Below are 25,388 nucleotides of genomic sequence, written 5' to 3'. Positions count from 1 at the left end.
AGACTGCTAGAAGAAGAGATGAGGCATACACAAGGTAGGACATTGATAATAAATGCATATGAAAAATTATATTTGATACATACTGATAATAAATTATCACGCATTGCCTATTGTGATGGTTAGAATAGAGACTGGAATAAAAAATCAAAAATTTAACTGGAAAATTATGACTCCATTGAGAAAAGTATAAAAAGATATTGATTTCATGTAGATCAATATAATATTAATAAAGTAATAGTAATTGAAAGAATATCTCATTAATGAAAAAACTAAAATTAGGCCCATGCCCAAATAATTCCATTACACTGGAGCAATGTAGAACAGTGGAAAGTGTGTATTTTAAAAAGAGTGTGTTCTTGGGATCAGCAGTTAGCGTAATGGCTATGTCACTGAACTCCCATGTAGTTGACCATGGTTCGAGTCCCGGAACCAGTGGCTTAAACTCAAGTCGGGCACGTGTGCATGCATGTCTAAGATCTCGAGAGGAGAATGGAGGAGAAGGGATTGAAGTATGGCCATCCCCCCAGGTGGGGTGATTTCTCGCTTTCTGTCTCTCTGTCTCTCTCTGCCTTCCTGGCGAGAACACGTGCCCTATAGCAAAAATCTCTCCAAAAAAAGAGTGTGTTCTGAGCAAAATAACTCCCTCTCCTTTAATTAGTTGAAAGGCATTTTGGAAATGGCTATCAAGTGCCTTTTGATTGTTTGTTTGCTTTTGTTTTTATTTTTGTCGTAGGTCACATGCACTTGCTAGAGAAACAGAGTGAAAGTGAGAAATCACCCCCAAAAGGGGATGGGCATGCCACACTCCTTCCTTCTCCATTCTCTTCTTGAAATTTTGGGCACATATGCACATGCACCCAGCGTGATTTTTAAGCCACCAGGTCCAAGACTCAAATTACAGTGGGAGGGACCACTACAATTGGCATAATGGCTATGTTGCTGGACTCCCATGTAGTCAAATGTGGTTCGAGTCCCAGACCCGGTGCTTAAACTCACGCCGTGCGTGTGTGCATGTGTGCCCAAGATCCCGAGAGGAGAATGGAAGAGAAGGGATTGTGGCATGGCCATTCCCCCCTAGGGGGTGATTTATCGCTGTCTCTCTGTCTCTCTCTGTCTTTCTGGAGAGTACACATGCCCTATAGCAAAAACCTCTCCAAAAAAAAAGTGTAAATTGTAGTGGGAATCTAGTACCCTAACCACCAAACCACCTGCTGGCTTCTCAAGTGCCTTTTTAATGAGATTAAGGGAAAAAACATGATAACCTGAAGGTAGAAGTAGAACTTAAAAAGGCAATCTATTGCCAGAGAGCCTATGTGAGAGAGATAGCCATGAGATCATAGATGAAGAGAGAAGAAAGAAAAATTCAAGGGGCAGGTACAGGAAGGCTGCATACAGATCAAGTTCAACATCTGGATACTTACAGAAGAAAAGCAGACTCATACATGCTGCCATTTTACAGTCACTCCTCAGAATTCAGAGCATGTGGAGGGGAATTAATATCCTTAATTTAATTTTCTGTTAAAGTGCAAAAGGAATAGTATTAAAATATAACCATTACATCCTTGTGGCTATGTGGGCTCTAAAATACAGAGGTCAAGTAGGAGGTGCTAAAGAGATGGTGATGTTGCAAGAACTAATTTTGGAGACTTTTAAAGACTATTGACATTTCCTGGTCTTATTTCAAATTCAAAGCGAGAAACTTTCCCCACATGCAATGCTCAAAAGACAGGGAATATATTTAAATTTATTGAGTCATTGGAAAAGTCATAACGCTTATTATTATTATTATTTTTAGAGAGAGATTTTTTTTCTCTGGGACATGTACACTCGCCAGAGAGACAGAGAGACAGAAAGTGAGAAATCACCCCTCAGGGGGATGGCCATGCCACAAATCCTCTCTTATATTCTCCTCTCAGGATTTTAGGCACACACACACTTATACCCAGCATGAGTTTTAAGCTGCCAGGTCTAGAACTCGAAGCATGGTCAACTACATGGGAGTCCAGCGACACAACCATTATGCTGTCTTCTGATCCCAGTCATGACACATTTTTGCATAGAAAAATATGTCGTGAGTTTTCTGATGACCCCAGTACAAGAGAACAGTAGACATTTTTTCTAGTAGTATATTGAATGCAAAGAGTTTGAATGATTTGGTGTCTCTTAAAATTGAGAGGGGTTTGCAATTGTGGTGGGTAGTGGTTCCTGAAGTGGGAATAAGAAGTCTCATAGTGTGGCATATCATGGCTCTACCCACACGAGACTTAGTGGAAGAATAGAACCTCACCTACCTTCCTGCTTCAAGTTTATTGTATATTGGGCTGTTGGAAAAGTCAAGATGCATTTTTGCATAGAAAAATAAGTCATGAGTTTTCCAGCAACCAAGTATATAAGCATGCTTTGTATACTGTAAAGTGTTATCAAAATATAAGTTTTGTTTCTAATGCATAGTTAAGATAAATTTTGTAACAAAAGAAATTATGATTGAACTGCAATTCAATAACAATTTACTGGAGCTCTTTCCATTTAAATTTACCATTTTATCAGTTTACTATTTAATTGTTTAAGTTATACAAGTACCAGACAGGGTTCTTGTACTTTTTCTTCAGTACAACATTAGAAATATTTGACTAACTTTAATGTGAAAGTTTACAAAGACAGAGGCTATATTTTGGGTGTGGGACATTAAAAGGCAGATATTTAGGAAAACGTTTTCAAAAGAGCTTGGAATCGGCCTGAATCCATGGTTCTCACCAGCTGTTGCCCAGTTTATCTCTTCCAGCTTCCTCCCACGTCTCCAAGGAGTTCATACAGAAGATTTCCTTGATGACATCATCTCTCCAGCAAGTTTAACATGGGATTAGGGCCTCTAATCTAAAGAGACCCATGCTCACTTTATTTTTAAGACTCCTGGTCACTTAAAAAAAAAAGAAAGAAAAAATGCCATAATAGGCTTAGAAATTATGGTATATTAAATATTTACACTTAATGAATTAACATCCAAAATACATATAAATAGTATCTGTTCAATGACTTTATCTCTCTCCTCCATTTGCTCTTTTTTTTTTTTTTTTTAGTTTTTGCTATATCTAGCCTCCATTTGGTCTTTTTTTTTTTTTTTTTAGTTTTTGCTATAGGGTGCCTTATTTTAATAGAAAATCCAATTAACTTTAGACACAGCCTTCTCATAATAGAAAATCCAATTAACTTTAGACACAGTAGCTACCAGAGAGAGACACACACACACAGAGAAGGAAAGTAAGAAATCATCTCCCAGAGAGGATGGCCAGGCCACAATCCCTTCTTCTCCATTTTCCTCTCTGGATTTTGGGTGGGCATGGACACTCACCCAGGGCTTGAACTCCTCAAATGGCCATATGAGATCCAGCACCTTAACCTCCATGCCACCTGCTGGCCCCATGCATAGCCTTTGTTTCTAGAGAAAGTAAAATATCTGAACTAAAGGTCCTCCTATGTAGAATCCTAGGCCAAGGGGCTTTCCTGACCCTCTCAGCCCCACTGAGTATACTGGGCTTTCTGCTGCCTGGTCCCAGGAGCTCACTATCTGGGCCACAGAGGCCCAGATGTGGAGTCCCACATCCGTGCAGCTACACCCTTGTTTATCATTTTCAAGTGACAATGTGAGTTGCCATTTCATAACTGAGAAAGTCCATTACTAGCTGCTGGAGCTTTTGTCACTTTGGTTCTCTCACTTTGAAAGCTATTCTTATGTTTTAAAACACAAGAAAAGACAAACTGATGCTAAATTAGGTAATCTGTAGAGCAATCTCTTGGACTAGAAAAGAAGCTGCTACTAGAAAAGAAGTTCCAGTCTGCACAGCTAGCACTCAACATCCTGATGGAACTAAAATACATTTCCACCTAGGAGAGAGAGAGAGAGAGATAGGCAAGGGGAGAGAGACTCAATAACAAGTAGTCAATTTTTCTTTCTGAGACACTCCCTGTTGAGAAGACATATCATTTTATACAAATCCTAGTTCCTGCTTGCACATTCTAATGCCCTAATAAACCTGAAGATTCTGTGACCTAATGAGGTTCCTCCCCAACTCGTGATTCACTCCACATGCCCTGTGTATCTCCTGTCTCACCATCAGCTCAGTGCAATTGGAAGAGACTAAGAGATTAAATTCTGAAAAACAAGCCTCATCATAATGGAAAATCCAATTAACTTTAGACACAGTAGCTGTATAGCAGCGGCAGCAGTGTAATTTTGCCTTCTATGAAAATGGTTTAGCTATTTATTAGGTAGCACATCAAAAATTAAACAATGCTAATTATTTTCCTTGTCCCAATATCTAGCATTATCTGGGGAATTGTAATAGAAGACTGATTACTGATACACATTTTAACTAGATATAATTCTTGGAATCTTTGTTTTTTTCCTGTTTCATCTTTCCGCATAGGTCTTGGTGGAGGAGAAATAATTATCTCTGGGGAACCCAGACTAAACTCCTGTTCAGTGGTTTGGAGACTGTGAAATAATGATGTTGATAATGTTGATGTCATTTTTAGCTTTCCTAAGTGAAGAGTGACATTACTTAGTGATATTACTGTGCTTATTCTCTCAGCCGCTCTGTAAGAGAAGTCAGAAAGTGATTATTAACCCTGCTTACAGGGAGGGAAACTGAGAGGCTGCATGAATTGCTCAAATTTTCAGACAGCATTACTGGAAGAGCTAGATGCAAAGACCAGGTCTTGAGGCTGAGTTAGGTGTTTCGCCTTTAAACTGTGCCTTCTCACATGCCCTGCTTTCATTACAGTTTTACCAGTTTAGCTTAGTTATATTCAATATATTTATCTAATCTTTACACAAAATTGTGATGAACAGAGATGATTAATACATAATCAACCCCTCTCTTCAAAGGATTAAAACAGCACCACAAATACAAAGCAGAGAAATAAAAATTAGCATACTAAAAGTACAGGAAAATTACAAGAAAGCTTTTTAGTAAAATATAAACTACAGGTGTACATATAGATATACCTTTAACAAAAGAGTAATATAGAAATTAAAGGAAGGGGACCAGCAGATGGCATGGTGCTTAAGGCACTGGACTCCCGCATTGCTAACCATGGTTCAAGTCCGGAACCTGGTGGCTTGCTTTCTCGCTCTCTCTCTCTCTCTCTCTCTCTCTCTATTTCTGTTCAAATTAAAATAAATGAATAAATAATATAAAATAAAGTTGTTAAAAAAACATAAATTAAAGCAAATCTCCTCTGGTTGGGAGAAGAGGAAATCCAGGGAAAGCAAACACAGGAAGACAAGAAGGTTGAGCTGCATACTACTCTCTCCTGTGGTTTCTTTTGGTTTAGCCAGCATGCCCTTCCCAGATAGAATGTCTCCATCTTAAAGATGTGTATAAGACTTTGGCAGTTTCTTACAAATATATGTTCCATGGGTCTGGAGGTGATCCTGAAGTCAACTTTTATTTGTTGGTTGGTTTTTTTGTTTGTTTGTTTGTTTTTTGTTTTAGTTTTTTTGGTTTTTGTTTTCTAAGATTTTGCCTTAAGGTGCTTGCACTTGCCAGAGAGAGACAGAGAAGGAAAGTGAAAAATCAATCTCTCCCTGACACCCCCCAGAGGGGAAGGCCATGCCACAATCCCTTCTCATCCATTCTTCTCTTGAGATTTTGAGCATGCACGCACTTGGTGTGGTTTTTAAGCCACCAAGTCCGGGACTCAAACTGCATAATCAGCCATGTGAAAATCCAGTGCCTTAGCCACCAAGCCACCTGCTGGGCCTGGAAGTCAGCATTTTTAGAAAGCTGCCCAATGGCCTGGAGTCAAACTTTAAAAATAAGCACTGAGGGACTGACAGGTGGTGTATTGATTAAGGGCGCTAGACTCCCACATGGCCTACCGTGGTTCGAGTCCTGAACCTAGCAGCTTGCTCTTTCACTTTCTCCCTCTCTCTCTCTCTCTCTCTCTGTCCCTCTCTGGTCAAAGTAGAAATAAACAAATAAATAAAGGTAAATAAAAATAACTTCTAAAAATATAAAAAGCACTGGGAAAAAGTGCTCTAGGATCATACCAGTTTTTTGTTTGTTTGTTTGTTTGTTTTTAAGGAGGTTTTGCCTTAGGGCATGAGCTCTGGCCAAAAAGAGAGAGACATAGACACAGCGAGAGGGAAATTGAGAAATCACCCCCCCAGGACGGATGGCCTTGCTTCAATCCCTCTCTTCTATTCTCCTCCCAGGATCTTGGGCACATTTGCACATGTGTCCAGAGTGATTTTGAAGTCACTAGGTCCAGGGCTCCATCTGAGGCCAGCCATGTGTGAGTCCAGCAATGTAACCACCCCACCACCTGCTGCTCCCCATACGCCAGTTTTATGGAAGAAAAATAAAAGAAATGGAAGAAATGGATGGTGTAATAGTCCATAGTTGGTGATCTTTGTAAACTCTCTTACATCTTGGTAGAGTAGGACTGGAAGAGGAAAGGAGAAAGGAGATCTGGGTAACCGACAGCCTTCTTTCTTGCAGCTCAAGCATTCATGGGCACAGCCCCCTCTGAGCGCACCCGAGAAAGCTGACTCCTAATAGTGCTTCCACCTTCCCTGTCCATCTCCTACGTTTCCTCCAACCCTGCTATTATGCTCCCTCCGGGGCATGGCTGCTCTCATTTTGCATTTATGAATAATTTGGGGCTATATTTAGGCATCTCCAGTCATTAGGTACCTACATTTCTGTATACAGTCTATAAGGTTTTTTTTTTTTTAAGAATTCTAGAAATTCATGAGAAAGAAAGTGCTTAATATTAGGTCACTTAGTCAATTACCTCTTTTCCTGCCTAATGCAAGATTATTCCCAATAGCCCTGTTTCTAGCCCTCTGTTGCCTATTTTTAAATGGACTAAGTGATGGTGATTCTGCCACTCCCCTCAGGAGACCATTATCCTGCCTCACCATTCTCAGTGTCAAGGGGCTTTCCCTGGTAATTAGCTCCAACTTGCTGTTTCTTCCTTTTCCCATTATCATTGGTTATCCATTCCCTTGGAACGACATTATGCCTCTCTCACACTAGTTATCTATTTTTAGATAGTCTTCACAGTCTCATGGACCACTCCTAAAAAGAGTTGTGCTACTTAGTACTAGTCCGCATCGTAATTAGCCAGGTTGTTAACCGATGACGAAGGAGATAATGAAGTCAGTCACTAGGTTCTCCAGTTTCAGCGACATGCTGCACGCTCTGTGTCTCACCTCTGTGTGTCCCCATTGATTTTGTCAGCCTGAGGTCATTCTCGTCTACAAAGTAATGTCTCTTTAAGCATAAGGTGCCTAGGTCATTATGAAGTATCCAAGATAGGGTGGCTTCATCATCTGAAAAACGGGGAGTGAGAATAGCCACATAGAGCTCCGTGAATGTTAAATGGTATCAGGCATGCAAATGACTTAGCCAGCATTCTAACATACAGTGACCATCATAAAATCCTGAGGCCTAACTCTGCATTGAAGTACTTATCGATTTGGAAGTCAAATAAACCTCATTTTATTTTTAGCTTTGTCACTTGGTGGTTGTGTGACCTTACCAACACTTCTATGCCATTATTTATTATGTAATATTTTATAGTTCGCTAAATGGAGAATTCCTTGAAGGGAGGTATAATGTCTTACGTATCTTTATGTCCACTGCATCAACTTAAATTGTTTAACCTTCCTGAGCTTCAGCATTCTCATCTGAAATGCAGCGCATATTGTGTATCTCTGTGTCAGACACATTTTATGTCCTGGCTCACATCTTCTTAGCCCACTTTTCTGCTCTAGCCATCGCTGCAACTATCATATGGGTGCAAGAATAAACTGATGATAACTCTCCTCACGGAATCCTGCCATCACCAAGGACATCTGCAGGAGTCTGGTTGCAGGAGGAGAGCAGCCTCCTAACATACAGCATCAGAGCTAAGGGAAGAAGGTATTATCTACTAGGCAGAGGTGCTCTCTACTGGGCAGAGGTGCTCTCTACTGGGCAGAGGTGCTCTCTACTGGGCAGAGGTTCTATCTACTAGGCAGAGGTACTATGTACTAGGCAGAGGTACTATGTACTCAGCACAGGTGCTCTCTACTAAGCCGAGGTACTATCTACTAGGCAGAGGTGCTCTCTACTAGGCAGTGGCCACTGTACAATGCTGTTAACATCCTCCGTGCATAACAAAGACTTTTCTAGCCTAAATGTCAGTGATGCCACTGTTGAGAACTCCTGACCTAGAAACTCTGAATTCTCAAGCAAGGAAGATACTTCATAAGATGCACTCCTCTCTCTCATGTTCTGCCCTCACCTTCCCTCATTGTCTCCAAACTGGACCCACCAGAAGGGATGGTATTTGTCTGACTTTTATTGCAAGTAAAGGGCAGCCAGTGGAACCTCTGCTGGATCCTAGTCACGGAAAGCTTAGGTCACAGCACTGTATGTGTGAGGCATACATGCTCCCAGCTCTGGAAGTGCCAAACAATTACTAGACTTAGTTCCCGTGCCCAGATAAACAAGGGAGCACATGTAGGAGAAGATCTTGAGAGTACTTATGTATGAGGTTAGAGTATAAATCTGGGGAGAGGAGAATTTTTAAATAGTGAAACATTTTCTTATTATGTTGAAGTTCATTGTCTTAGCAGGATACACAGAATTGGTGCTAATACACTGCTGAGCTCTTTCCTTGAAAGATCTTGAAGTCTAGACCTTATCAAAGTAATCAGTTAAATCAGGTCTTAATAGAGTATTGGGGAAGGTATAAAAAAAAAAAAAACCTCAGGCAGGTGGGGATCTGTAATGGATTTATTATGTTAGATCAAAGAATCTACCACCTGACTATGCTGCCTGAAGAGGTCTAATAGACTGTAATGAATGTAAATAAAGAAAGAAAAAAATGTAAAAAAAAAAAAAAAGAAGAATACTTCGTGAAGGAAGCATCAAACCTTATGGAGACATTTAACTGGGACCGTTGGCACTGAGAGGTGCTACCTTGGAACCAATGCCCCTGGCATCAGTGAAGTTGATATGACTCTGAAATATACTATGAGAGATTAATTTGTCTTCACAGAAACAGGGTGGTTATAATTACCAAAATGAGCAACAAGACCGGAGTGATGCCAGGGTACCTTGACCCAATGGGATTTGTAGCAATTGTTAATAAACCACGGGAGCAAGATGGACAGGCAGCTAACTAGAGTTTTGCTCAATCTATAAAACCAACAGTTGAGACCTGGCAAGCAAAAAAATCGGTGTCAGCCACAATGGAAAAATCACAATCACTGATCTAAGGTCTAAGTCAGTTTTCAGACCCAGAGCTCTGCCTTTGACCCAGAGCTTCCCTAACTACCAAAGAAGTTAGGTCTTATTTAGGAAAATATCCTGTAACATCACTGCAACTGTGTGTAATTAATATTCCCTAGTCCTTCCTCAGAAGGACCTGAAGCTCTTTACCAGAACACCAGATGTATGCCTTGGAAAGGAGAACAGCCAGACATCCAAGGACCGGTAGGTACAGAGTCTGCACTGGCTCTGATTGCAAGGAATCCAAAATGCTATCACGACCCTTTATTACAGAAAGGCTTGTGGAAGCCAGACAATGAATGGATACTGGCCCATATCCATCTTGTAGCGTTCCAGTGCGGTTATTTGCCCAGTACTTAAGTGTATTCCAGATTGGTCCCATGGCCAGTACAATTAGAGTCACTATGTGCTTGGAGGGGACAAGGAGATGTCCCTGAAACTGCAATGCTGCATCTCAAGAGGAATTGCAGAAATAGCATCACCTACAGAGATTTTTAAAATGAAGAAATCCTCCCATTCAATTCAGCTATTTGGCCCCTGGAAAAACTAGAGAGATGATTGTGAGTGGCAGGATACCAAAGTAAACATAACCAAGCGGCACCTGCATCACAACTGCTATGCCAGATGTAGTATTTTACTGGAATAGATTATTACAGCTTCTGGAAGTTAATAGGCAATTTTTGAGCAGGTAAATGTATTTTTCCCAATCCTCATCAATAATAAGGATCAAAAGTAATTTGCTGTTATGTACGAAAGGTAGCAGTACACATTTACTGTCTTGCCCCTGGACCACATTAACTCTTCTGTTACAATATAATCCACAGAGACCTTGTCTTGATAATATAATCATATTATCCAACATGATTGCTGGATAATAACAATGGCATCATGGTAATTGGACCCAGTGAGGGAAGGGGCAGGTACTATGGTGTCATGGTAAGATAGACATCCCAAAAGGTAGAAGATAATAAAAAGCTTTAGGTGCCTATCAATATGGGTGATGTTTTTAAAGACTCAATGAACTGGAACATGTGATAAAAATCCACTTTAGTACAAATGACAAATTGTTGTACCCACATCTCCTACCACTGAGAAACAGGCCCTATACTTGATGGTGCCTAGGAAAAGGATTCTGTAGCAGATCCAGACTGCAATACAAGCTGCCCCGATGCTCAGGCAGTATGATCTAGGAGATGGATGGGACTATAGGGATCCTTCGTGGATTAAGGCACAGTGTAGCATCTCCATTAAACCCCAATATGAGAGTCACAGAACAAACTCCTGGGTTTCAGTGCAAAGTCATACCTTTGAAGATAGAGAACCACTCACCATTTCAAAAACAACTCTTAGTATGATTTTGAGCCCCAGAAGAGAACACCAAGCATGACTATACAACTGCAGCTGTCTGTGGCGAGTTGAGATGTGCGAAATCTTAAGGGCATACAGGAAGAGCAGCAATCCATTGTATAATGTAAGTAGTGTATAGAGGATGAGGCACAAGTAACTTGCACAAGTAGATGACTCTGACTTCCATATGACTTTCCTCTGTTGCACTGATGCCTCTCTTCAACTTACACCCATGTTCTCAGGAAGTTTTCTCCATAACCAATTCCAAGGGGAGAAAATATTTGAGGCTGGTTCACAAATAGGCTAGCTCTAAATGTTTATGATAACTGAAAATTATCTGCCAGCACAATATAGCTCCACTCTAAGGTGGCTCTGAAGGATCGTGTAAAAGGAAATTTTTTCCAGTAGGTATAATTCTGCACACATACCAGGGAGAAATTTCCTAATGCATAGATATACACAGATTTCTGGGCTGCTGACAAATGGCTTTCTAGATTGGTCAGGATCCTGAAAGGAACATGATTAGGAGCTTAAGGATAAGGAAGCTTGAGAAATATGCTTGTGGATGATTCTCTGACAGAAGACCCAATGTATGTATGTGTATTTATGTCTTATGTTAATGTCCACTGCAGGAGCATTCTAGAACATTTAGAAAGGCACTGGACAACAAGAGGGATATGATGGCTGGTCCAGTCAATGTCAGTGAACATCTGACCTCAGTCATCCCAGTGCTTGCAGTTGCCATGAATGAAGCAGACTTGGTGGTAGGGATAGAGGTCATGCAAAAGCCCAACAGCTTAAGCTCTCTCTCACTGAGTCTTAACTAGCTACTGTCACTGCTAAATTCCCAAGCTAGCAACAGAGACTCACTACATTGCTTCAATATGGAAGCATCACTCGAGAAAGCCAGACAATTATTTGGTGACATGCTGATTGCATTGGACACCTTCCAATCCTAGGGGGCATCAGTCCTTAAGTAGGCCTTAACCTGGTAGCTAAAGCGTCTGGACCCCACATGGTTGACTGTGTGGCTCCAGTCCTGGATCCAGTGGCTTGGAAAACACTCCAAGTGCATGTGTGTGTCCACAATCCCAAAAGAAGGAAAAGATAGAGAAAGGATTGCCATCCCCCATGTGGGGGTGATTTTTGCTTTCTCTCTCTCTCTCTGTTTTTCTCTGGAGAGCATATGCGCCCTCTGGCATAGTTTTATACATAGATAGATAGATAGATAATATAGATATAGATAATATAGATAGATAGATAGATAGATATAGATATAGATAGATTCACATACACACACATACATATATATTATATCTATATCTATATGGTTATCAGGAAAGTCATGACTCATTTTTACATAGAAAAATAAGTCACAGCTTTTCCAATGACCTAGTATCTATCTCTTTATCAAAATTCATACCATTTTGCATTTTGATTATGAGTTTGCCTTTCTTCACAAGATGTCTCTACCAGCATCATCTGAGAACGTAAAGAGTATGTGATTGGTGCCAGCAGGTGGCGTAGTGGTTAAGGTGTTGTACTCTCACATGGCTGACCGCAGTTCAAATCCCAGACCTGGTGGCTTGCTTTCTCACTTTCCCTCTCTCTCTCTTGCTCTGTCCCTCTCTGGAAAATTTAAATAAATAAATAAATAAACAAACAAACAAACAAATAAATAAATAAATAAATAAATAAAACTTAAGGTAGATAGATAGAGATATAAATTAAAAGTTGAATAAAATAATTCTTAAAAAAATGAGTATGTGATTTGAAAACAGGGATCCCCAGTAATGTTTCATCTGACCAAGGGACATGCTTACAGTGAAGAAGATGCCACAATGAGTGCATGACTAGAAAATCCACAGGTGTTATCATTCAGTGCATCACTCTTAAGATGCCAACCAAGAAAAACGGTGGAATCACTAAATAAATACCCGGCTAAGGAGTCAGCATGGGGACCACACCCAGCAAGGCTGGCTGCAGCCATCCAGGATTCTACACATTACTGAAGTGTAAATAGAAGCCCTGAGCCTGAAATCCAGTGGGCCGGACTTGCCATTATCGTCATTCCTAAAACCCCACTTGCAGAATGTGCTTTCCAGTTCCTGATCCTCTACTAGCTTAAAAGGTCTCAATCCTGGCCCTGTGGGTGAGGATAGGGAGTGGGGAGATGCTTCCACCAGAGATCAGAGAGAGTCAGAAAGGGAGCCATTGAATTTAAAGCTATGACTACTATTTTGTCATTTAGGACTTTTTTAAATGATGGATTAGATGAGCTATAATGATGATGTATTATTCACTCTTATAATGGTTAAGAAAAAGGTCTAATATTTAAAATATGAGATTACTTTTTTTAAGATTTTTTTTGTTTTCTTTTGTTTGTTTGTTTGTTTTTTGCCATGGAGCATGTGCAGTCACTTTAAGAGAGAGATAGAGAAAGGGAAAGTGAAAAATCACTACTCCCCCCTCCCACCAGGGCGTTGACCACACAACAATCCCTTTTCCTTCTCATCTTGGGATTCTAGGCATGCATGTACACCCACCCAGCATGATATTCAAGCCACCAGGTCCAGGACTCAAACCACAGCCAACCATGTGGGAGTTCAGCACCTTAATCACCATGCCACCTGCAGGCCCTGAGATTACATATTTAATGTGCCTATGATATTGCCAAGGATGTAGTAGGCATTAAACCCATTTGTTTCCTTCCTTGTTATTTCTCATGTCATCTTGAAACACGCCATACACATAAGAGTACATGTAATAAACAGCATATAGGCAGAGTTTTAAAAGTAGCAATGATAGAAAAAATAATCTGTGCATCCTCCATATAATTTAAGATATATCTGCATACTCTTTGGTATACTGCTTAATTTTCAGAATTAAGTATAAATTAAAAGAAAAAACAGACATCTGTTTTTCCTTATAATGAAAAAGCTCTCAACTTTTTATTTATTTCCTTCTTTAAGTAGGAAGTCCCTGAACAAATCCCTGCCATCACTACTAGCTATGTGAGTTTTACCCAACAACTAGATCTTCTTGAACCTCACATTCCCCTTTTCCAAAATGGCTAAAAGTCCTCATCTTCCCCAGAGGAACATGGTGGAGATAAGAGAAGGGGAAAATACACTGCAAAAAAAATGTGGCAAATAAATAAAACTATTAGTTATTATTGTTCTGCTTAAAGAAGGCTACAAAAGAACATATACCTAATGGAACCATCTAGAACATTGTCAAGCCATAGTCTGTGGACATAACCTAATCCTATCAATTCTGCCAAAAGGCTCAACAGATCTGTTTTTCTGTGGCTAACCTCTCTATAGTTTTCTTATCTGGCACATCGTATTTCACTCTCTTTACTATTAAAAACTGTGCTCATTGGGAACCAGCAGTTAGCGTAATGGCTATGTCGCTCGACTCCCACGTAGTCGACCGCGGTTCGTGTCCCGGACCCGGGGGCTTAAAACTCACTCCGGGCGCGTGTGCATGCATGCCCAAGATCCCGAGAGGAGAATGGAGGAGAAGGGATTGCGGCGTGACCATCCCCCCTGGGGGGTGATTTCTCGCTTTCTGTCTCTATGTCTCTCTCTGTCTGTCTGGCGAGCGCATGCGCCCTACAGTGAAAATCTCTCCAAAAAAAAAAATAAATAAATAAATTAAATAAATTAAAAAAAAACTGTGCTCATTAATACACTAATGGACTCTTCCCGGCCTTCTAAAAATGCAATACATGAATGGATCTCTGCTAAGTCAATGAAACTGCTTGAAGGAAACACTAAAATATACACCTATGTCCATTGCAAGGTCCTGGCAGTAAATTTTCAAAATAGCTCTGTGCAATAGACAGAGTTAACTTCCCCCCTTATTCTTCTGGCAGTCTGTCTCTGTAGAGCCTGGTAGAGACATTTAACAGATCAGAACAAAACTTCATTTTCTCCTTGTCTTGGTATGATGTTGTCATCCTGCACTTCTTCTGGGATGCCCCAGTGCACTGCAAATGGGCTCTGTGAGCTCGCGGGAGGCAGGAATGATGGTCTGCAGACTGCTGAAGTGGGCAATGCTGCAACCTGGAGTCACACCAGCACTGCCGGGAAGGAAGCCTGTCCATTTATCAAACTGACAGCAAGGCAGCACAGGGAGAGGCTGGAGCATCCTTTGCCAAGGACGAGCATAATGCAGAAAAATACGTCACTGCTGTTAGTGAATGAAACATTTCTGGTTCAATTGCTATACCATATCACTCGTCATCTAAAGTAATGAACATTAAAGAATGACCAAGAGTTACATTCTCTAAATAAGGCTGAAAATAGGTTTATCTAAAGTGAGTTACTGAGTCAGAGTCAGACGTACTGGCCTAACATAAGAAATAGAACACTAGAATCTTATTTCTGTCCTAGAATCTATGAAAGACTTCACCCTAAGAACACCCAAGGTACTGTGGCCTTTTCCAGATCATTAGTCAGGTTTTCCCAGCTTTGGATTAGAATCTCATCTTTTCCATATGGTTCAAACTATAATGGCAAGAGGCCATTACTGTTTAGATGAATTTCAATTAAGCAAGTTCTGCAAGATGGTACTGGAGGTGCCAGTACTGCTTTTCTTAAGAGTAACTTAAACAATGTGTTTTTAAACAAGATGAGACATATCTTCCCTATTTCTCCTCCAAATTCTATGTTTCCTCTGACAAATACCTGTCTTTAAGGCACTAACACTATTGTGACATAATTATGTGATGATTTGATGAATGTTATCTCTGCCCCCAAACTGTAAAGGGCAAGAGGCCATGGTATGTCTCTTTTTGCTCACCTAGTACACGCCCTGGTAACATAGAATAACTAAAACATATCTATTGAATAAATATTATTGAGCAAGACCATTATTAATAATTTTGTATCAGTTACTTATGATATGCTAAGAATTGGATGGTATAGAAAAAGAACAAAGAACTCAGACTAGTCTTTAAAGGTTTACATTCTAAAATTCTTTTGGATTACAACAAACTACTAAGCACCCACACATTCCACCCAAGTATTCCTTATTTCTTTCTCATTGTGCTTATTACTTCTAAATAGAGTACTATACAATGCACTGTTTTGAGGGTTTGAGGGTTTTTTTTAATTGATATTGTTGCAGTTCCTAATAATTATACAAATTGATTATTTTTTCCTCTTTGAAACACTTTTGCATTTCTGATCTGGGTACTTTTCATTTTTCTACCTTATCTCCTAGTACTCTCTCTCCCACTCACTCCATTCCAGCTTCCTTGACCTCTTCATTATTCTTCAATTCTGCATTCAAGGTCTCTGAACTTGCTGCTTTTCCTCAATTAGAAGCTCTACCAGGTGGTGTGAAGTTTAAGATGCTGGGTCCCTCATGGCCAGCTTCACAGTTCAAGTCCCAGACCTTGGGACTCACACTGGGTATGTATGTGTGAGCATGCCCAAGATCTTGAGAGGAGAGTGAAGGAGAAGGGACTGCTATATGGCCCTCTCCACTGGGGGATGACTTTACACCAACACCCATCCCCCAATTCTCTGGCAAGGATACATGCCCTATAGAAAAAAACTTTAAAAAAAAGGCAGCAGCAGCTCTTCCACAGGTACCCCCATGGCTCACTCCCTTAGCTCCTTCAGCCTTTGCTCATAAATCACCCTGTCAGTGACTTCTTTGATAAACCTATTTAAATTTGAATCCCATCTCTCCCCACAACATATATGTATTCCTGGAGGAGCTTGCCATCTTCCTGCACTCCTCTCTATATATAACATTCTCACAGACTAAGGTACATTATTAGTTCAATGTTTTCTGTCTCTCTGCCTCCCCACCCTCAGGCATATTAGAAATCTAAGCTCCATGAAAGCAGACATTATCTTATTTGCTTGCTGACATGTTCCTAGTATCTAGAAAACTGTTATACTTAGCACAAAATACTCGTTGAACAAATGAATTATCACAAAAGCAATTTTTACACATGAAACACCAGACTTTAGAATACTCCACTTTGGTTGAGAAAGCATACACATGATTATAAAAAGATGTTTAAATTGCAAGTAAGAAGTTGAATGTGATACAAAAAAAATATAATCAGAAGCAGGTGGCTTGGAAAGGTTAAGTAATACAAGGCATACATCTTTGCTGTTTGATGAATGCAGGCCTAGAGTTTAGGTTGTTGATAAATTTTAGATGAAAAAATCTGTAAGCAGTGATTTGCTATCATGCTAGTCTTGAAGGCAGCAATCAAAACACATAACACACACACACACGTACACACACTAGCCTTATTGTGTAAGATTGCCTCTGGTGCCCAGGGAAAATGAGAGGAAATGACTTTTAAATGGCTAAGGCAAGTATTCATGATTTATTAGTTCAGTGAAATGGAAGAGCAGGCACCCACTTGACCAAACAGGCAGAACCATCCTTAACCAGGTGGACTCTGTTGTGGAGACTCACTGAGCAAAGGCCTACAGCGACAGCTGTATGGTTATGAATGACCCTGAGAATCAGAAATCTCAGAGAAACTCTACAAGATCTTCCTCTTTCCTGCCCACCAGCTGGAGGACAGGAAAGTCACAGGAAGTTGTTTTCCCTATGTGAAAAGCAATTCTAAGTATACAGTTCTCCTTTCCACCCAGACTCCTGGGTTTGATTTGGAAGTATGGAGGTGTTATTTGCTCTCTTTGTTATTAACCTAGAATTACATTACTTTAGAGCACAAGGAGATGTCATGCTCTTTGCTTATGGTATTAAATAGAAGAAAATTTCAGTTTTCAGAGGGTGCATGTACTCACCAGAGAGAGAGAGACAGAGAAATAAAGTATCCAGCAATGGGGCGTGGTCATGCTGCAATTCTTTCTCTCCATTTCTCCATACCATCAGGATTTTGGACACCCATGCACATATGCTCAGCATGTTTTTCAAGTCTCTGGAGCCAGGACTTAAACCACAGTCAGCCTTATGGTATCTGGCTCCATGTACACAACACTTAACGACAGCACTCTGAGCCAGCCCAAGACCACAGCACTCTATAAAGGAGAAAACGGAACTAAACCAAACGCTCCTCAGCTAATTTGGCAGGTATCCCCCAACCAGCCTCAGAATCCCTGGAGTCCCATACCAGTATGCTCTTCCCATGCTGGAGCACTAATGGTGTATCTAGTTAGACTTCCAGAGCAAGCATTCGTTTCAAAGCAAAGTAATACACGCAATGACTCAAATCTCTGTATGTATGCTCAGGTAGAGAGATACAGATAAATACAAATATGCTAGAGGTAGAGAATCAATACTATAGGCTGCATTGATCCTATCTGTTTATTAATAAAGAATGAAAGAGAAAATAGAGACTGGCCCCATAATCCTATAGTCCTGATAACTGCTATTTAAATCCTTGTGTTTTTAAGGCCTTTACCTCTTCCATCTTAATAATATAAATATAGTCCCACTTCTTGACCAGTGATTATATACCAGGCACTGTTCTAGGTGATTTATTTCAACCTCAAAATAATCATATGACATATGAATGATTAGTATCATTTTATAGAGGAAGAGAAGGAAGTTCAGGAAGTTTATTCAGAAAGTACACTTGGCCAAAGCTCAGAAATGTCCAGGTGAATCCTCGAACACAAATCAGCCAGCCTCTAAGGCTAACGCTTTGTCCACTGTCCAACACTGCATTCTCACATTTTCTCTGAGAAATGAAACCCCAGTTTTTTCTCTCATCCAAGATAGAGATTTAAATCCTGTATTTATAGAACAGCTAATAATACTCAATGACAATCACTCTACTTCCATAACGATTAAGTAACAGCGTTATTATTTAAATAACAAACTCAATTGCACTTTTAAACCATTTGAGAGGACTTTATTTTTCAATAGGCATCAAATGATCACCTGATTACAACCTTTCGGGCAGGGAGCTGTGCTTCTCCTATTGTCAGCTGAAGATTTTAACCTGAAGCAGAGACACCAGCACCACAGTGATTTTCCTCGTCCATTGCCAGCCTCGAATGCCTTCCTCAAAGCAGAGATTTGTAGATTAGTCGGAGAAGGTCCGTTGAGCAGGGACGACATGGTGGCTCCTTATGGAATGAACACGCAGAGATGTGAGACGAAGCTGCTGTGTTCCTTCACAGAAGTGATGCCGGTGACTCACCAGGGTTCAGCCCAGAAATGTGACTGGGATTCCAAGTGCAGTCTTTCTCAGGAAAGCACCAAGGCAGTCTCTGCTCCTTCAGCTGTTCCATTCCTGCCTTCCAGCCCCTGCTCCCCGATCAAGGCAAGATCTCCAGTCAGGATCTTTGGCATCCAAATTACATGACTTAAAGAGAAAAACTGGCTCTGGCAGTTCCTGGAGCCTTTCCAGAAATATAGCCAGAGGGCTAGAGTGGGGTTATCAGTCATCCTCTGTCTTCATTCTGGAGTCAGAGCCCTGGGAAAGCCAGGAGTTGACTTTACAGAGCTCCAAGCTCTCAACTCTGATTGGCATCTGCATTCTCCTCTCTGGGGAAACGCAGGCTGGAGGGCCACGGAAGAGAAGGAAATCTCCAGATCTGCTCTTTATCGAGTCTCTTATCATTCTGGCAACTGCCAGTCTTTATTTTTTTAAACATTAAACAGGCAGGGCCAGCCAGTGGAGGTTAAGGTAACTAGATACCACATGGCTAACTACATAGTCCAAGTCCCCAGCTTGAAAAACATGCGCAAAATCTCCAGAGGAGAATGGAGGAGAAGGGATTGGGGCATGGCACCCTGGGGTGCTTTCTCACTTTCTCTCTGTGTCTCTCTCCTTCTCTGGCACACTTACCTTAGAACAAATTTAAGACAACAAAACATTAAACATGTTAACCGCATTCATTTTCTTTATAGGAGATAATGCCCCATTAGGAGAAAAAAAAAAAAAAAAACTTATTTGCTTCCAAAGAAAATAAGATGCTTAGTTTTGCCCCGATTTTTTTTTTGTTCTCCTAGTTCCCATGGACAGAAAATTCAATGATCACTGCCTTTTGTTACCAGCTAGCTGGCTTTTGGTTCTGAAAATGTGAATCATAACTAGAAGAGGCTACTTGGCACACCAGTCTATGGTGAGTTCTTTTTTTAAAAAATTATTTATTTATTTTTTGTGATTTTTTTTTTCAAACCATAGTCAGCCATGTGGGAAACCAACGCCTTAACCACTGCTCCATCTGCTGGCCCTGTGTTGAGTTCTTTAGCACCATTGGCCACTAAAATGCTCCTAGTAGTATTTTCTTGTAATTTTTCTGTTGTCTTGTTTGCAGAAGCTGCAGTCTATTTAATTGCCTCTACCAGACTACACGGCATAATTCATTTCAGGAGACTTTCCTTTCAATAGTTTTCATTTTGACCTTTCTTATTTCTATTAGTTATGTTCAAAAGTACACAAAAACATAACTTGCTGCTGATTCCCAGCAGCCAAAAAAGTCTTAGAGGTGTCACCATCGCATACATATTTATACATATATATGCATTCATGCAGATAATAGCTGGTATATCAGTGTTCTTAGTGCTAAAGAGAAACAGAAAGCTCTTCTATATAGATACAGCCCATTCTTCTATATAATTCATACTCCCTAAAGCATGTGGACCAAAATCTAACTTTTGGTCCTCCAATATTCTCTAGTACTTATGTAATTCAAGGGCTAGAGTTACAAATTTTAGATTGCTTCTCACTCATTTATTCAACAATATTTATATAATGCCTATCATGTAAAAGACTATCAAAGTGAGGGTTAGCGCTTATGATAACTACAAAAGTAATTTGTGTTCTGGTAAGAACTGACACTGTAATTTTTTTAAACTGTGTCTCACATAGATGACCACAAATCAGATACAAAAGGACTTCAAAAAGTGTGTGGAAAAATGCAATGGAAATGTGAGTTTTTTTGATGCAAAAAAAATTTTTAATATATGCATAGCGTTTTTGTAATACACATTTTTTTTTAAACTTTGTGAAGACTGCCCATATATCTTAGAGTAAAACTATATGGAAAAATGATTGGTTGGCTTATTATAGTGTGCGCTCTACATATGTAGTGTCTTCACACAAAGTTCATGGAAACTGCATATTGTGAAAACATTGTGCAAAATAATTGTAGCACATCAATGAAATTCATACTTCCATTCAGTGTTTTATACTCCCATTTTTAAAAAAAGAAAAATGTTTTATAGCAACAAATATAGAAGGAGAATCTCATGAAAAATGATAATAAATTTTAGAAATCCTTAGTAACAAACTAGCTACCATTCCTAGAATAATCAGGAGCCAACATATGATAGATATCAGACCCCAAATGTAAAATACTAGAGTATTGTTTAGTATGAATAAAAAGATGTGAGATTAAGGACAATGGGATAATGAAATCATGTTAAAATGTCAAGGCAGGTTTGGAAGGAAGTTTAAATTATCAGCCAATAGGAAGATAATTAAAAGACAAAGAGCAGGGGCCAGCAGGTGGCGTAGTTGTTAAGGTGTTGTACTCTCACATGGCTGAACACAGTTTGAGTTCCAGACCTGTTGGCTTGCTTGCTCTCTCTCTCTCTCTCATCTCTCTCTCTCTCCTTCTCTCTCTCGTCAAATTAAAGAAAAATAATGATAATAAAAAATAAATTAAATAATTCTTAAAAAAAAAATAAGGCAGAGAGAAATTCTGTGAGAAGGTTTTCTCTGAACAAGCTGAGCTGAGTCCCTATCACCTGCCCCTTGCCCAATGGAAAGGACTGCTGTCATTTCTGTCCTGGGGATTTCAGCAAGACCTCTCACAGACACGTGTCTCCTGAATTTGGACGACCTGGTCAGCTAGAACCAATCTCACCCAAAAAATAAATAAATAAATAAATAACCATTAAGATGAGGACAATATACAAGAAATCCTAGACATCATTAAACAGCCAAATATCCATATAATTGATATTTCAGGAGGTGAAGAGACAGATAAAAGCATAGAAAATTTCTTTCATTATATATTAGTTTAAATGTTCCAAATTTAGGGAAGCACATAGACATCCAAATCCAGGAAATATAAAGAACACCAAATATTAGTAGATTTACCATAAGGATATCCTCTCCATGTATCATAGACAAATCAGTAAAAATCAAAGGCAAAGACAATATTCTAAAAATGGCAAGAGAGTAATGTCAAGTTACTTAACAAAGCTGACCCTATTAGACTAACATTAGACCTTTCAACTGAAACAATGTAGGCAAGGGAAGCATGGGAAGACATATTTAAGACGCTGAAAGAAAAGCAATTTTAGCTAAGAGTGCTAGACCTGCAAGATTATCCTTCAAATGAGGAGAAATAAAATAATTCCCATTTAAAAATTGAAAGAATTCACCAAAACTAGACTAGCTATTCAGAAAATATTTAAAAGAATGCTACACTGGGAAACCTAAAGGGGAAAAAAATAAAAGTAAGAGAACATAGAAGAATTAGAAGGGAACAGCAGATGGCGTAATGACTACGTCGCTAGATTCGACCGAGTCCCAGACCTGGTGGCTTAAACTCACAGTGGGCTCGTGCGTGTATGTATGTGTATGTGTGTGTGTGTGTGTGTGTGCCCAAGATCCTGAGATGAGAGTGGAGGAGAAGGGATTGTGGCATGGCCATCCCCCTAGGGGGGTGATTTCTCACTTTCTGTCTCTCTGTCCCTCTCTGTCTTTCTGGCGAGTGCATGCACCCTATAGCAAAAACTTCTCCAAAAAAAAAAAAAAGAATTAGAAAAAAAAGTAACAAAATGACAGTGATAAGTCCATGCATATTGGTAATAACATTAAATATTAATAGTTTAAATTCCCCAATTAAGACCCAGGTTGGCTCAATGCTTTAAAAAAAAGCAGAAACTCTCTAGATGTTGCTTACAAGAAACGTACCTCATTGACAAAGACAAACATAGACTGGAAGTAAAGGGTTGGAAAAAGTCATTTCATGTAAACAGAAATTTTTAAAAGGCTAGTGTCATGATACTGATATCAGACAAAATAGACCTTAAGATAGAAGTGGTAAAAATAGATAAATAAGGACACTATGTAGTTCTAAAAGGATTAATTCACCAAGAAGATATAAAAATTATAAATATTTATGCACCCAACTCTGGGTACCCAAATATGTAAAAGAAAGACTGGCAGATCTAAAGGGAGATACAGAAGTGCAACAGAAAAATTGTTGGTGATTTTAACACTCCGCCAGCACCACTGGACAGGTGATCTAGACAAAAAAAAAATGAAGAGATTACAGTATCTAAATGATACTATAAATTAAATGGACTTGAAAGACATCTATAGAACTTTCCACCTGATAACCACAAAATCCACATTTTTCTCGCCCCACATGAAACATTTTTAAAGATTGACCAGGCAAGAGAGCTCAGAACAAGCCTCTGCAAATTTAAAAGTTTAGAAACAATTCCAGCATCTTCTCTGACTGCAAAGTGGAATTAAACTCGAAATCAACCACCATAAGAGTCCTCGAAGCTACACAAAAACATTGGAATTAAACAACCTACTCCTGAACAACTTTAAAACTACTGAAAAAATTAAGACAGAAGTCAAAAGATTCATTGAAACTAATGATAATAAATGAGCTACTTTGGGACAGAGTGAAAGCAGTCCTAAGAGGGAAGTTCTAGTCACTAGTGCTCACTAGGGGAAAAAAAAAAAAATAGAAAGGTGGCATGACCAGGTAGGCTTTATCCCAGGGCTGGAAGAATGGCTCAACATATGTAAAACAATAAATGTAAGGCGTCACATTAAGAGAAGGAAAGATAAAAACCATATGATCATATCAATAGCTGCAGAAAAAGACTTGATAAAATACAGAATCCCTGGGGCCAGCAAGTGGCATACTGGTTGGGATGCTGGACTCCCATGTGGTTGATCATGGTTCAAGTCCCGGACCCAGCAGTTCAAGTCCTGGACCCAGTAACTTGAAACTCACACCAGACATGTGTGCATGGTCCAAAATACTGAGAGTATGAAGGAAAAGGGATTGCAACGTGACCATCCCCCGTGTGGGGTGATTTCTCACTTGTCTCTCTCTCTCTGGTGAGCACACACACCCTATAGCAAAAAAATCTCTCAAAAAAAATCCCTTCATGAGCAAGACTTTCAGCAAAATAGGTGTAGAAGGGACAGTTCACAACACAATAACAGTCATATACGACAGACCCAAAGCAAATCCACTGCCGGGAAAAATCTGTAAACTTATCCACTAAAAACTGAAACAAGATCAAGCCGCCTGTTTTCTCCACTCCTCCTTTCAGCATAGTGCTGGAAGTACTAGCCAATACAATCAGACAAGAGAGCAAATTAAAAGGCATGCATAAGAAATTAACTGTCCCTATTTGCAGATGATATGATTATACACAAAGAAAAAACAAAGGAGTCCACCAAATAAACTCCTAGAAGTGATAAACAAATTCAGTAAAGTAGCAGGATATAAAATATAAAATCAGTATATATACTGATTTTTATATATATACATATGTATGTGTATAAATCAATAATGTTTTTACACACCAACAATGAACAGACTGAGACTGAATTGAACAAAGCAATCCCATTTACAATAGCCACAAAACAAATGAGATACCTAGGGATAAACCTAACAAAACAGGTAAAGATCTCTACAAGGAAAACTATGGAAAGCTGAAAAAATAAATTAAGCATGATATAAAAAATGGAAAAGTATTCCTTACTCTTGGATGAGAAGAATCAATATAATCAAAATGTCAATTCTACCCAAATTAATTTACATTTTAATGTGATTCCAATTAAATGACAAGTGATATTTTTCACAGAAAGAGAATATATATATATATATATATATATAATGTGTCTAGAATCATAAAAGAACCCTTAGTGTCAAGGCAATACTGTGCAAAAGAATAAAGTAGGAGGCATCTCATTACCTTACTTCAAAATATATTACAAAGGAGTGATAATTAAAACAACATAGTACCGGCAGAAAAATAGACACAAGACCAATGGAACAGAAGAGAGAATCCAGAAAACGTACCCTAAATCATACAGTCAATTATACCCTTTGACAAAGGATACAAGAAAATGTGGTGGAGAAAAGAAAATCTTTTCAACAAATAATCCTGGAAGAACTGGACATTCACTTGCAGAAAAATAAAACTGGACCCCTATCTCACACCACTAACAATTAGAATCAACTCAAAAATAGGGGACAGTATGTGATATGGTGGTTAAGGGCACTGGACTCCCACAGGCCAACCACGATTCAAGGTCCAGACTTGGCTGCTTGCCTTCTCACTTTACCTCTTTCTTTCTCATTCTGTCCCTCTCTGGTCAAATTTTTAAAATAATAATTAAATAAGTAAATAAAGTTAAATAAAATAATTCTTTTTTAAAAAATCAACTCAAAAATAGATCAAAGACTTAAATGTAAAGTCTTCTAAATATTTGACAATGATATTGTAGTAGGCAAAACCCTTAAAGCATAGGCAATAATCTCAAAATATACAAGTGGGATTACATCAAGCTAAAAATCTTCTATATAGCAAAGGAAACATAAATTAGAGTGAAGAAACAACATTCAGAATGAGAAAATATATTTACAAATTGTGCCTCAGACAATGGATTGATAACCAGAATATATAGAGTACTCAAGTAGTTCATCCATATAAAAGTAAATAATCTAATTTTAAAATGAGCAAGTAGGGACCAGCAGTTAGTGTAATGGCTAAATCGCTGGACTCCCATGTTGTCAACCGGGG

General features: G+C 39.2%; 1 long non-coding RNA gene across 1 annotated transcript in view; it reads right to left on the bottom strand.

Moving 5' to 3' along the window:
* Positions 1-23,888: 23,888 nt before the first annotated feature.
* The window catches only part of LOC106736178 (uncharacterized), a 20,376-nt gene continuing 18,876 nt past the window's right edge, over positions 23,889-25,388 (bottom strand). The window contains exon 4 of the long non-coding RNA XR_001371270.1: positions 23,889-23,902. This is a non-coding gene — a long non-coding RNA (uncharacterized LOC106736178). The remainder of the gene's footprint in view (positions 23,903-25,388) is intronic.

The sequence above is a fragment of the Tupaia chinensis genome, unplaced genomic scaffold (genome assembly GCF_000334495.1).
Source record: "Tupaia chinensis unplaced genomic scaffold, TupChi_1.0 Scaffold000674_2, whole genome shotgun sequence".
NCBI lineage: Eukaryota > Metazoa > Chordata > Mammalia > Scandentia > Tupaiidae > Tupaia > Tupaia belangeri.
This window is presented reverse-complemented; position numbering and strand designations above follow the sequence as displayed.